The 13,915-nt window shown below is 40.7% G+C and overlaps 2 long non-coding RNA genes across 2 annotated transcripts; both read right to left on the bottom strand.

Moving 5' to 3' along the window:
- Positions 1-6,982: 6,982 nt before the first annotated feature.
- LOC121399859 lies at positions 6,983-8,402 on the bottom strand. The gene is made up of 3 exons (XR_005965294.1): positions 8,300-8,402; positions 7,391-7,707; positions 6,983-7,174 (listed from the first exon to the last, which is right to left on the bottom strand). It is a non-coding gene; the product is annotated as an uncharacterized LOC121399859 (long non-coding RNA).
- A 5-nt stretch (positions 8,403-8,407) lies between these two features.
- Positions 8,408-9,595, bottom strand: LOC121399860. Its single transcript, XR_005965295.1, has 3 exons — positions 9,510-9,595; positions 8,532-8,723; positions 8,408-8,429 (listed from the first exon to the last, which is right to left on the bottom strand). It is a non-coding gene; the product is annotated as an uncharacterized LOC121399860 (long non-coding RNA).
- Positions 9,596-13,915: the final 4,320 nt, after the last annotated feature.

The raw sequence follows: 13,915 nt of genomic DNA, 5'->3' as shown, positions 1-13,915 counted from the left end.
TTCTAATTACGGAATGAACACTCCCATAGACTCATTATAATCAAATAATCAATTTTTTTTTAAAGGATTCCTTTCTCCGTAATAATAAAAACAGTGACCTTGTACTTGATCCCAACTAAGATATAATTAATCCTTATTGGAAGCAGGACCCAAGCCTATTGGGGTTATTAATATTTTCATGATTTTCTTGTTAGACTTAGGTTATAAAGATCCAAATTACGGAAAAAATCTTGTTATTCTGCAACAACCCCAGGTCCCAAGCATCTGGATTTAACCATCCCATACTATATTGGATTGTTCACTGCCAATTACTCTCTCTTGGTGGTTCTTTTCTTTTGGGACTTTTGTAACAAACTCTTGATATAATAATGTGTTTTGGTTTTTGTGGAAAAGACAACGCAATATCAAATTTGATAAAATAGACATTCGGGTTTTTCTTAAATAAACTCCCAGACTCTAATTGGAGTATATTCAAATGGAAAAAAAAATCACATGATTGGACAATTCAGCCTTTGATAAATGGGCTTAAATATTAGCATGATTTTCTAGTACATCGCTGGTGGCCCCATGGGTCTTCATTTGTGGCCCGCAAACTCAGGGGGAATAAATGCAGGTATATAAAGCCATCCTTTGCAGAACATCTGATTGCATTGTGCCGCTTCCGGTCTAGATAAAGTTTTGAGCCGTGAGAGTTAAGATTATTGTTTGACTGCGAGGTGATTAAAAATGTATCAAACTTTTCAATGATGCTCATATTCGAATGAAATGTTTCTTATCTGCTGACTGGATTTAGCCAAAGGGAGTGGAGTGTGAGTGTCGAAAAATTCAGGTCACCTCAGTACCAAAGAAAGTATGAACAAAAAGGTAGCACTGGGGAAGCAGGGAGGCGCATCAAGGAGGGCATAGAATCACTGTGGGATAACATCCCATACCTGTTACTATAGAATCAGGGAATTTCAGATTGAATTCGCGTAGGGCGCTTGGCCTAACACTTTTGCATTTCCCCCTTGTCACAAGGCAAAATTGATAAAGAAGATTATAATCTGGGAAAGAACCCTTCTTAAATTTTGTTAATCTTTATTAAAATTGCAGTTCCTATCCCCAATTCCTATAAATCAGGCATGGTCCAAAGTCGGGCCCGGGGGCCCAAAATTGGGCCGCTTTTAAATTTACACCGGCCCTCAGCTCTCATCATGAAATTAATGAATAATGAGGCCCCCAGGACAGTACGATCAGGAATCCTTCAGCAAAAGGTCTAATCCCATGACGCAAGATTTTTCTGTGCCGAACGACCTATTTTAGCAAAGTCCGACCAATCAGCTTCAGTAGAGACCAAGTGGCAGATCATTCACTAATGTGCCCAAGTTTACTGCTAGATTACTCGATTCGTAATTTAATTATGGTGTTCAAGAGTGTCAGCTGAATGGTCGGCCCCCCACACATTTTCCCCTCTGCCCTCGGTGCCAAAACGTTTGGGCACTCCTTTATAAGCTTTAGGAAACACTCCCTGATGGCTGCCTAAATATTTCTCTTAAACAAACAGGAAAGTGTGGATTATCCTGTTTATTTGAACCAATAAGGACTTTAGGTTTTTTATACCTGTGCTCCAAAGTTTGGTATTTACAGGGGTTTATGCATGACTTTATCTTTATTATTAGCAGCTATCTTGGTTACTGTTCCATTGGTGTTGAATCAGGGTCTATTCTAACCCTGCTATTATAAGATTGTGGTGTGGATCCCTGGGGAAACATTAAGAGCCTGCCATAAGGGACAGGGAAGGTACCACCAAAAACATTAACCATTCTATGATCACTAGATTGGAAGGCTTGGACCCCTGCACAAAACTCCCTGCCACCTGAAGGAGATTCAATCTCTCTCCGCAACACTCCACTCTGTGAAGCACTGGTCTCCAGCACTTTAATGGTTTTCTCCGACTTTCAGACGGATGCGTCCGATTAAGGGATCCAAATGGCTTACAGGATTCCACCATTTAGACCAATATGCATGTACCAGAAAGTCTAACTGGAACGAAGAAAACAGGTACCGGCACACAGGGCAATTCAGAGGAATTAACCCTTGTCGTATGTGAAGTGACGACTTCCTAGGGTCCGAGCACCGGGTTCTTACCACTTCATAGGGCTCGGGTGTGCACGTGATTGGTTCTTATAACAGAAAGTCTAACTCCCAACATATGTTTAGGTACTGCCAGCTCAAGATGCGGCATGTCTTTCACTCGATGGGGACCTTAAAATGGAAGCTACTATCTATTCAAAATAAGCTCCAGCTTCATATTTCTGCCTAGATGTCCTCAAGTCCTATGCTCCCAACAACCAAAGCAACTCGCCTTGCTGTGGTAAATGGCGCAGTTACCTCCCCTCTTTGAAAAAAACTGGGCTTACCATGTTTGTGCATCTCCACTTTGAATGGTATCACCAAGACAGCTAAACAAATTTATATTTATTTATTCTTTATATATTTTTTATTGCGTGCTGACCATACATTTTCAAGTACTGTCCCAGTAATTTGCCTTTGTATTTAAGTAATGGTTCAGAACAACAGAACCTCCCCTGCCGACTGACACTTGGCACAGTTACCTCCAATGAAAAGCAGAACTGGGATAGAGGAAGTGGGTCAATAAAGCCCTATCATTTTACAAACAACGATATTGCCAGGGGATTTAGGGGCAAGTTTATCAACATTTGGCTGCTATAGGCAACAAAAACCACCCTAACAACAGTCCATATTGTTTCTGTAAGAAAAAAATTCACTTGATTTGAAACTGAGATTGTGAGCCATATTTGGACCCCGAACTCCCATCATCCTCCCCTCTTCTTGCGAAAAGTTAATTCAGAGCTAAAATTGTAGTTGTTCCTACTCAAAAGGCTTGTAGTTTGGGTCCCCAGCAAAATAAAATATTAGACTGCCATTTACTACCTTTAATGATAGTTTGTCACTTGTGCACTTTTTAATTCGAATCTATGAGGATACACACACAGCTTGAATGTGTCTCACTGTTAAATTTACGTAAACAAACCTTATTCTGAAGACACATTAATATGAACACTGTTGTGAGGAGTGAAGATAAAATCTGCTGTTTAATGGGCACGTTTGAAGGCCATGTATCACTGACATAAGAGAGGCTTGGAAACATAATAAGCAGATAATGCAGTGGTTGCACTAGTATGAATCTGCACATCACGTTAACCTGCAGGAACCTTAGATGTAACAGTATATTTAATAATGGTGTAATGGATAAGGAACTTTTGGAGGCACACATCTGGCTTGTTTGTCCTACTGTTGGATAGCCATGCTCTAAAGGACACAATTGTATAGTGCAGGGGTCCCCAACCACCGGGCTGCGGCCAAGAACCGGGCAGCGGACAGTCCTGAACTGGGCCGCCTAACAATGAACGTGGTGCTCGAATTTCACCCAAATGGTCGCCGACCCCTCTTACTCCCACTGCTAACCTTCCTTAAACCCCCCCGCCCCACCGTCCCCGACCTCCCCCGGTCCTTGAAAAAAAAATTGCCTCTTTTTTGGTCCAGGGCCAAAAAAGGTTGGGGACCCCTGGTATAGTGGCTACCATCATAAGATAAACCCTATGTTATTGGGTGCGTTAACCAACACGTATGTGCATGTGTATGTACCCCAATCAATTTCTGTCTATGTGTATTTGTTCCCAAATGCTTCCCACATAGCAAGATACAAAATGTGTTTTATGGTAGATTCAGATCCATCAAGCTCAAGCATCAGATCATCACAAACAAAATCAAACAGGTTCATATAATCCAGTTATGAGTGTTGAATGTGTTTATTTCAATTATTTTTATTTGCTCATTTGTACAATATCTAGACTCCAAACTTCTATTGTGAAAGGTGCGGGGTGAGTAATGCCGTGCAGATGCTTAAACAATGTCACTGGTGTGACAGTTGTGCCTCTTAGGGTAAGGTTACACTGGGCGATTTGGGGAGATTTAGGAAACTTCGGAAGACTTTGGAATACGAAGCGACGCGTGTGCCATGCCGTAGGCGATTTTTCATTTTAGCCGGCGCAAGACAGAGGTAAAGCATTTGGGGAGATTGAGGCGATTAGTCACCAGGCGACTAAATCTCCCCAAATCGCCCAGTGTGACCTTATCCTTACCTTTTCGATGGTTATACTTGGAAACACCTGTGGGGAGATAGACAACTATATTGTTATCATCATCCTTTATTGACAACATGCTGAAATATTCTGCTGCCTTTTACAGAGATTATACATCATTCCCATCAGTCCCTTCCCCAACAGAGCTTACAATCTAAGGTCACAATCTAATTTATTACATTCACACATACAAGGATCAGTTTTATCAGGAGCCAATTAACCTGCCTGTATGTAGTTGGAGTGTTGGAGGAAACCCACACAAGCCAGGGGAGAACATCCATACCCTTTAGATAAGCCACAATTGCCTCCATTGATATTTTATAGTGATTGCACAATCAATAATTTTCAACGCTTTGCATCTGAAATTACCCCCACACTGGAAATTGTACCTGGTCTGACACCTCAAGCCATTTTCCCATGTCATTTTGGGCCACATAGTTCCCTCCAGCACCTCCAGCCTGCCTATATCTAGGTAAGTCTCCAACAGTTTTTTATTTGATTGTTTTTAAAAATATCTTATTTCCTGCTGTTACTATAAAGAATGAAAATCACAATGTATCATTACTATTTTTATTCTATCTTTTTTTCTATTTGCAGTTCTGGCAGTGCTGATGGCTTGTTTTTACCTGTAGCAGTCCATTCCACAAGGAAGTAAAGAAGTGCAATTTATTTCTGTAATGCCAGCGCCATGCGATGAAAAAATTCCAGGAGTGAAGTGAAAGTAACAATTGAGTGCAGCCAGTCCTGTACAATGAGTGGAAATCCTGGACAATTACATACCTGAACTGGAAAAGGCCAGTGTCTCCCGGGACATGTATGAATGTGAATGTTTAACTGCAATGAAAATGAAACTGGTAAGTGGACAGAGCTGAACAGAGGCGCCTACAACACAACATATTCATTATAGTGACACTTTGGTTAGAAACTTTATTCCAGTGATTTCCCTGCAATGCCCTCCAGCAATAAAGAACAATACATTTATCAAAGAACAGTTTCAAGTTAAACACCCTCCTAAGAGTTAGAGCTTGTTGTGCAGCCTCCGAGCAGCAATAAGCACAGTGCTCTCTGGTTACGATCTGCTGGAGCTGTAAAGCCCTGTTACTCATATATATATATTCCACCACTTCCACCATGAAAACTGAAAAGAATAGATCAGAATGACTCATGAACACTGCACAAAGCTGGAATATATTAAGTAGTAGGAGGTGAAGGCAATTTGCATACTATTAATAATAACATGTTAGAATCAAGTCTCACAAGTGGTTGAATTAGCACATGGTTACCCATGTGAGCAGTAACGCCACGTCAAGGCTTCAACTCTTGTTACTGTCCATTCACACATCTATTGCAGCAAATGGCTCACCCTATCACTTGCTGCAATAGTTTCCTCTCTGGTCCTGCATGGAGTGACATAAACTGTCATGGGACCTTTCCTCTTCAGCAAATACTGAGAGGTATCTGACTAGTCACACACACACATCATTGGCTTTTACATATTTAGATTTACTTTTACTCAAACATATTTAGATTTAGTTTAAAATTTTGATTTTTAGGTTTAGATGATATATACACAGTACTGATACAGGAATCATGATGGACCTATTAAGCTGACTACATATGACTATGGTAAGAATACGTTTGTTCCTAGTTGGCATTTTGGGTCATACACCTCTGCCCAGTCTGTTTATGAACCTTTCCCCCCATCCTTGAGCTGACCTGCAATTTATTCTAAATATGGACCCAGGTATTTTGGACTAGTTGTTACAACAGAACCAATATTCACATTCACACACACATATCTCACACAACCATACAACATTCCTACACATTACAGAATATCACACATGCTATAATTATTGCTGTTCTTGACTGCAGTTGATTTTTCATCCTTTCGTCCTCTCCTGTACATAGGTGGTGATGATAATAATGGAGATAAAGGGAGGCTTAACATAACCCCAAAAGGAAGTGTGCTACAGTATATAATAATAAATACATTCTTCTTTTAGTAGCCTCCCCAAGAACCCTGCTCCCCTCTAACTACTGGTTTATAAACGTCAACCTGTGACATCCCTATTTAATTTAGTTTTTTGACATGCCTTTTCCATTTTTGTGGGGTTGTATTTAGGTTATATTTATATTTTAATGGGCAATTATTTGCAATTAAATAAATTTAGATGATCCAGAGGAAGGCAAAAAACCCCCTTCTGAGGCGGTCTCCAATCTGCCTCAGAAGGGGAAAAAAATTCCTTCCTGACTCCAAAATGGCAATCGGACATGTCCCTGGATCGACAGTAGCCTTGTAAAGGAAATACAATGCCACATAGGGAGTGTACGGGTCCAATTCTATTGCTCCCGTATTGGCATGCCATTAATGAAGCACCAGGTTATAAAAATAACCTGATACTAGTGACTGATTCCTTGAAAGGGAGAACAGGTCATTTCCAATACAGAAATGCTTGCGGATTCCAAAAGGGAATTCAACTCCGTGTTCTCCTGTTCAAGGAATGGGTGAGCATTGCAAATAAGCTAATTCAACTGATGCACACACACACTCTCACACACACACACATACACACAGACACACTCACACATACACTCACTCTCACACATACACACACTCACTCTAACACATACACATGCACACTCACTCTCACACACACTCACTCTAACACATACACACACTCACTTTCACACATACAAACACACTCCCTCTAACACACACACACACACACTCACTCTCACACACAGACACACACACTCACTCTCACACATACACACACTCACTTTCACACATACAAACACACTCCCTCTAACACACACACACACACACTCACTCTCACACACAGACACACACACTCACTCTAACACATACACACACTCACTCTCACACATACACACACATATATATACAATGGTAAGGTGGTAACAAGAAACCCCTATATATTTAGGTCTCCAGGGGGTATACTTACCACTACTTACCATTAGGGAGCTCAGCGGCTGCTGAGTGATAACAACCCGCCCTACCTTCCCTAAAAGAAAATGATTTTAGATGTATTTTAAGAAAAGTTTCTATAGAGCATATGTTTTCTTTCTACCTTATTCTAGATGCTTGCCTGTCAATAGTTATATAATATCTATTATCCTGTCAATAAACTATTGTATAACATTTTATCTAAAGACCTAAAACCAGCCTAATCTTTTACATTACTCTACACTGTCTCATTTCATCTAACATTTATACTCACGATGGTTAACTCTTCCGTTCTTTCTTTTTCTCTTCTCCAAGTCAAAGCCAGGGATCCCGTGTGGTGGCGACATTGATGGCAGACGCAGGTGGATGAGTTGTTGAGAGGTGCAGCTTGCCATAGAGGGTATGATGTCAATTGGCCCAGGTTGTTGTATTGTCCAGGCAGTATTGATGTTTTCCCATATTAGAACCAATGCCTTACTCCTGCCAACTCCAGCTGGGATCCACGTGGGAGAAATCTGCCAAGTTGGTTTCCTCGTTCCGAATTTGAGAGGAGAATGACAGCGGGATTTCAGTGAAGTCATCTGCTGATGGCTATATGAAAGGAAACAAGGTGCTTCTTACATACTTCATTTCACTCAAGATAAGTCGTAACTTAATATGTGGCTTTAATTATATGTAAAAAGTCATTACTGGATTCAGATATTAATGCCCAAAAATGAGAAAATGAGAAGCAGGTGAAAGTTAAAATCAGACTATCACTATCCACCAAAACCCAACAACTTTATTTTAGAAATAAAATTACAAAAAGTTTCTGAAGGCCAAAGAATGAGCTATTGAAAAAGGAAACGGTCAATAAATGAATAAGGGACCCATTCATTTCACTATGGACACGTGATTATCTGTCTTTGTTACAGCAGTAACCACAGTGGCGACCAAGTCCAGGTTGGGTCAAATCTGAAGGTGAATTGTGTTTTATCAGTCTTGGATATTACTAGAACTTTAGGAAAGTTACTGTTAGCAATATGTTTTCATATCTAAGTGAATCCCAAACCAATGTTGGGAGCCTTAACCCAAAAGCTCCGAAGACCTCTGGCCTACCAAGTGGTGGATGAGTAAAAAAGAGCAGCAGTTTTTCTGCAGTGTGAGAGTGGGTGGATGTATCATATATAGCACATGTATTTACCATTCCTGGCTGGAAAGGGGTCTTCACTCTCCGGTTCTCCAGCTCTTCCCACTTCACTGTGCTGTAGAAAGCGTGCTCCCTGATGTTTCCGTTGACACCGATCCGCTGGATTCTCATCCATCTCCAAAAGCTAAAAAGAAACATGAACATGAATTTCAATATTGCAGGTGCTGTGTCATGTACCTTCTTAATATATATATTATTCTGTAATTCTGCTTTGGCTCATATTTACCTTCGGCAGGAGGTCCAGCATTTCCTTGCTCATATAATATGGGTAATAAGGCGTATTCTTCTTTATTGCAAAGAATTGCCTTAAAATACTGCCTGATGGTGAAAATGGCAAGCTGCCCGTGGCCATTTGGTACATGGTAATCCCAAAAGACCACCAATCCACGCCTGCGTTATACTCTGCCTTTGATAGAACCTATGACATAAAATGATTACAGAGAAAACATGAGTCATGAACTTGATAGGCTACTTGCAGAACACAAAATAACGTGTTATTTCCATATTAAATTGCAGATGGATTACATTTAACTTCTGTATTACTATTAATTAATATATTAATAATATTAATTAATATTAAATGAGCACAGATCCAATACATGTGGAATTATCAGAGATGCTGTTCTCATTTAAATGGGTTGTTTTTCACCTTCAGGTCAACTCTTCGTATGTTATAAAACATAACATTCTTAGCAACCCTGCACTGATTGAATCAGACCTCTCTATCTACCGAAGCGATAAATTAGTATTAAGGGCATCTTCTCTTTCAATTAAGTTTTATTCTTAGCAACCTTTGCATTGGTCTTCATTTTTTATCTTTTATAGTTTTTCAACTATTTGCCTTTCTCTCCAGGATTCAGATGGGGTTTAGTGACACCTTCCGCTAAAATCAAATCGCACTATAAGGCTACAGTTTTGTTGTTACTGAAACTTTTTATTACTTATCTTTATATTCAGGCCCATTCCTTTTAATTTCCCAGTATCTCATTCAATTCAGGCCCTGGTTGCTAAGTTAAATTAAACCCTAGCAACCAGATAGCTGCTGGAACTCCAAAATAGAGAGCAGCTGAACAAAAAGCTAAATAATTAAAAAATCATTTAAAATGAAGACCAATTTCAAATTGTCTCAGAATATCACTCTCTGCATGAGACTAAAGGTTAAATTAAAGGTGAATATGTTTGTATTTTAAATGTTTGTTGTCACCTCTGGTGCGCGGTATCCAGGGGTTCCTATTACTCCGTTGGTTCTTGTCTGGTCGAAGATGTTCTCTGCGGCGAGGCCAAAGTCGGCAGATCTTGATATGGCCGTATCTGTCCACCAACACGTTGTCAGGTTTCAGGTCACTATAGGATAAGCATTAGGAGCAAGTTACATAGGTAACAGTTCTTGGGACCAACATTGCCCTCCACTGCCCCTATAAGTAGGCTGCCATCAGAGTGGGGATCCTGCAGGGGGCCCATAGTAACAGAGAACCCAAAGAAATGTGAAGGTACAATTCATAGAGTAAAAAAGATATTGGACCTGCAGAGGGAATTAGTAGTGTTTGGGTGGGGATGCTGACGTGTTTGAGCAGAACGGAGTGTGTGTTCTATAACATATTCTATATTCTTTTAATTGGGGCCATGTTTTACTTTATTGGATTTGCCCACCTCCCACAGGGGTGAGGGGCCAACCTGGCAGTGGGATAAAAACCTGGGCTTATATGGCTCTATGTAGTATGGGGGTCCCATGACTTCTAACAGCACCCTGCAGTCTGACTGTGTAAGTGCTTTCTTGTATTGGCTAATTTAAAAAGGAGTTGGGAGAGATGAGTAGCTACTATGGGAAATGCTTGCCTACAGCACATGTAGTGGTGACAGTCCATCATCACTCAGTGAATCTATGTGTCAGAAAGCACATAGAGACAACACAATATACTGAGAATTTACTCACCGATGAATGATGCCCTTAGAGTGCAGGAACTGGAGAGCAACCACCATCTCCGCTGTGTAGAACCTTTTACAAAAAGAAAATCATCATCGTTCCTATATCACATTCATTACATAGGATTTTTTACAGTTAACTATAGAGTTGCCTCGCAGTGTTCTCTGTGCTTGCATCTGATGCAAATATCTAAGTGTAACATACAAAAGGGTGCAGAACACGTCTTACTGACAGCACAGGCAAACATGCTACATATGTAACTTGTTATGGGAACAAATTCAGCCCATTCAAGTGCCCAGCGTTTTCTACTTATAAAAGAGCTGTAGTAACACTGTCCCAGAGAAAATCCATTAAAGTGATCCAGCTACAATTCCTTAAACATGTCCTGTTCATATCAGTAAAATTAAATCAGAGAAATAAAAAAGGGAAATGTATGAAATGTGCAAAGTATAAAAAGTACAGTTTCTAATGCAATTCCTCTACAATGGGCCATTGGTTGGGGCAGCTGGGAGGGGTGATATTGCAAGTCTATGGCATCTTTTAACAACTCCTTTAGTATTGGCCATAATCTAAAGATTGCCACCTGAATGAAACACAAGTTCGGGTGCAGGAAAGGGGACACTGCTACTCAAGCTTGTCCCTCGGTAATACACTGCTGCCAGAGAGCAAAAACCTATTAAGGGCCAAGAGGTAGGCAGTGAGCAAAGTATGAAAAACATGGTGAGCTGCATCTATTCTTTCCAGTTTGCTCCCTGTCCCATGTACTGTAAATGGGTCCTAATGTCACTTACATGATTCTTGCCATTGGCAGATTTCCTTTGCGAAGAATCATTTGCATTAAAGATTTCCCGCTGGCATACTCCAGGACGAAGAAGGATTCCAGCTGTTAAAGAGAGAATAGAAGAAGGTGAGACCTAGAACATCCAGCCTCCCACCCAAAAACTTTAAAACTGTCTGAATAGAAGAGGTAATGTGAATAAGTGGAAAGCAACATCTTGGCGCTCCATGGAGATATAGAAACCGCCATGTATGAGGAGCAAATGAGACCCCACCGCATAGTTTGTCTAACACTGGTCTAATTATGCTAAAAGAGATAAGGACATCAGAAAATAACCTTTTTCATTATCTTTCATAACATTGTCTTTGAATGTGATTTATAATTTTGCCATAAAAATATTTGCCGGAAGTTTTTACATTACCTTTCTTACTACCCCGTTCCTCTATGAGGAGGCTGCCATATTTGTGGAGCAGAAATCCGTTAGCATTAGACTGACCGGTTAAGATTGGACAGTCAGGTTGGCAAAACAGTCAGGTTTAAGAACTTCAAGTGTCAATTACAAAAGCAGAACTATCAGCGAAAAACAATCAACATGACCTATAGGTAACTTTTAATGTAGATTAATATTTTGAAAAGAAAATTTTTAGTGTCGGTATCACTTTAAAGTTAATTTTAATGCTAGATTCCATTTAAAGACATTGTGGGACATTCACTAAGATTCAGAGTTGCACCAGGTGTAACTTCGCCGCACTTTGCCGCACTTCGCCAGGCGTAGTTTCGCCAGCGCTCCGCAAATTCACTAAAATCCGAAGTTGCGCTCAGGGGTAGGGTAAGGTTGCGAAGTTGCGCTAGCGTTGATTCGCTAAGCGAAGCGAAGTTACGCTAGCGATGGTTAATTTGCATACGGCGCCAAATTCAAATTTCAATGGAGGAATATGTAGCAGCACTACAAATGCCTGGGAAACCTTCAAAACATCAAATAAAATTTTTATTTTGCCCTACACATGTGCCCACTGTATAGTTAAGTTGCCATAAGTTAGGAAATGAAGGGGGGAAGGATGGGAGCCCCAAAAAAATATTTCAATCTTTTTTAACCTATCACACATAATATAGAAAAAACACCGGCGTTGGGAATTAGAATTTTTTTTTACTTTTTTTGAAGAAATCCCTATCTACTCTATTGTGCTTCGCCTGGTCTGAGGTGGCGAAGGAAGTCTAGCGTAAAAGGTAGCGTTCAGAACACTGCACGCATTAGTGAATTTGCGTAGTTATGTCTGTTGCGCAAATTCGCCAGGTGTAAGGGTGCGAAGTTACACTAGCGAAGTTACGCCAGCGTCCGTTAGTGAATTTGCAAAGTAACGAAAATGCCCAACGCTAGCGAACTGACACTAGCGTTAGGCGCTTCGGCGCATAGTGAATTTGCCCCATTATATGCAATCAGGCACGTTTCAGGGGCTGCTGCCACCTGAGGCAGCAGCCCCAATGCCGCCCCTCCTCCTGCTCCGCTCTTCTAACTGCCAGCGTCGGAGCGGGTGGAGGAGGGGCCGCATCGCTAGTGCAGTGAGCGCTATTGCGCTCGCTGCGCTAGAAGAGACGAATTTCAGTTTTAAAAAACGGAAATTCGGCTCTTAAAGGTACCAGAGGCGGCTTTTTGCCGCCCCTGGTAACTGGCCGCTTCGTGCCGCCTGAGGCAAGATTCTCACCTTGCCTCGTGGCCGGAGCGGCCCTGTATGCAATTAAAAGCAGTATTTACCTCTGATTGAAAAGCTGCGTAGGAATGGCATAAAAATGTGCTTCCTCTAGCGACCGACAGCACTCGGGCCTCCTTCATCATGATGTTGAAGTTGTTCTTGTCTGGACTTTTCTGCATGATCTTTACTGCTACCAGTTGCTTCTTCGGTGTAAACGAAGCCAACATCACCTAATAACGAAGGGCAAATATTAGATATGACATGGTGTTTGGTAAAGATAAATGCTAAACACTGAGAGGCTAAAATGAAAAAGTTATCTGTTTTCACTTTACACCGTAGGTGGAAAATAATAAATAGTCTCCCCAATTTATTAGAAACAGTATCTTCCAGTGATTCCTTCCCCAACATAAATGTCCCCGTTCTATATCACCACTTTATAATGATATTCTTAGAACTGTATTTACAAAACAATGAGTAATAATACTAAACTACTTTATTCTCGCCTATGTTTTCTGCTTCCCTATGATTTATACTAAGAGAAATCATTCCTGGGAAGCCTTTCACTTACCCGGCCAAAGCCTCCTTTTCCCAGCTCTGAATAAAACCTGTAGTTCTTAATATCCAGGGGGACAGGTCTGCTGATATCCACACAGAGTTTCTTCGCTGCGCTTCCACCTAGGAAAAAAACTCCATTAGTACCTTGTATTACAAATAACCTGTACATAGCATATATTAATAAACCCATCAGCAAGCATAAGGCAGGGCTCCTTAATATGAGGCAGCACAAGGGACTGGAGAGGGGACACCTACACCTATGTGCCTCCCCCAGATGGCCCCCATGAATACATCTCCCAGAAAACTTAAGCCTTTGATTATATATTTAGAAATGCTGGAAGCCTGGGTTTCTGACATATTGACACGGCAGACCATTAGTGATAGTAATGTTCATCAGAATCAATCAGTAATTAGATTTGAACAGTTACATACAAGGTAGAAGATGAAAGCAGATGTGATTGGTTGACATTGGCATCACTGATAATACTAATTTCCTATACTATGGAAAACCAGCCCTGATTGGTTGATACTGGCAATATCACTAGTGATTTTTATTTTCCCTTACAGTAAACCAGCCCTAGTTTCATACCAAGATTAAAAAAGAAGAAGAAAGAATAAATAAAAAGATGGGTAATTTTTAGTCAGAACAAGACCTTGGGTAA

This window comes from Xenopus laevis, chromosome 2L (assembly GCF_017654675.1).
Source record: "Xenopus laevis strain J_2021 chromosome 2L, Xenopus_laevis_v10.1, whole genome shotgun sequence".
Classification (NCBI taxonomy): domain Eukaryota; kingdom Metazoa; phylum Chordata; class Amphibia; order Anura; family Pipidae; genus Xenopus; species Xenopus laevis.
The sequence above is the reverse complement of the archived record's forward strand: the minus strand, read 5'-3'. Positions and strand labels throughout refer to the sequence as shown.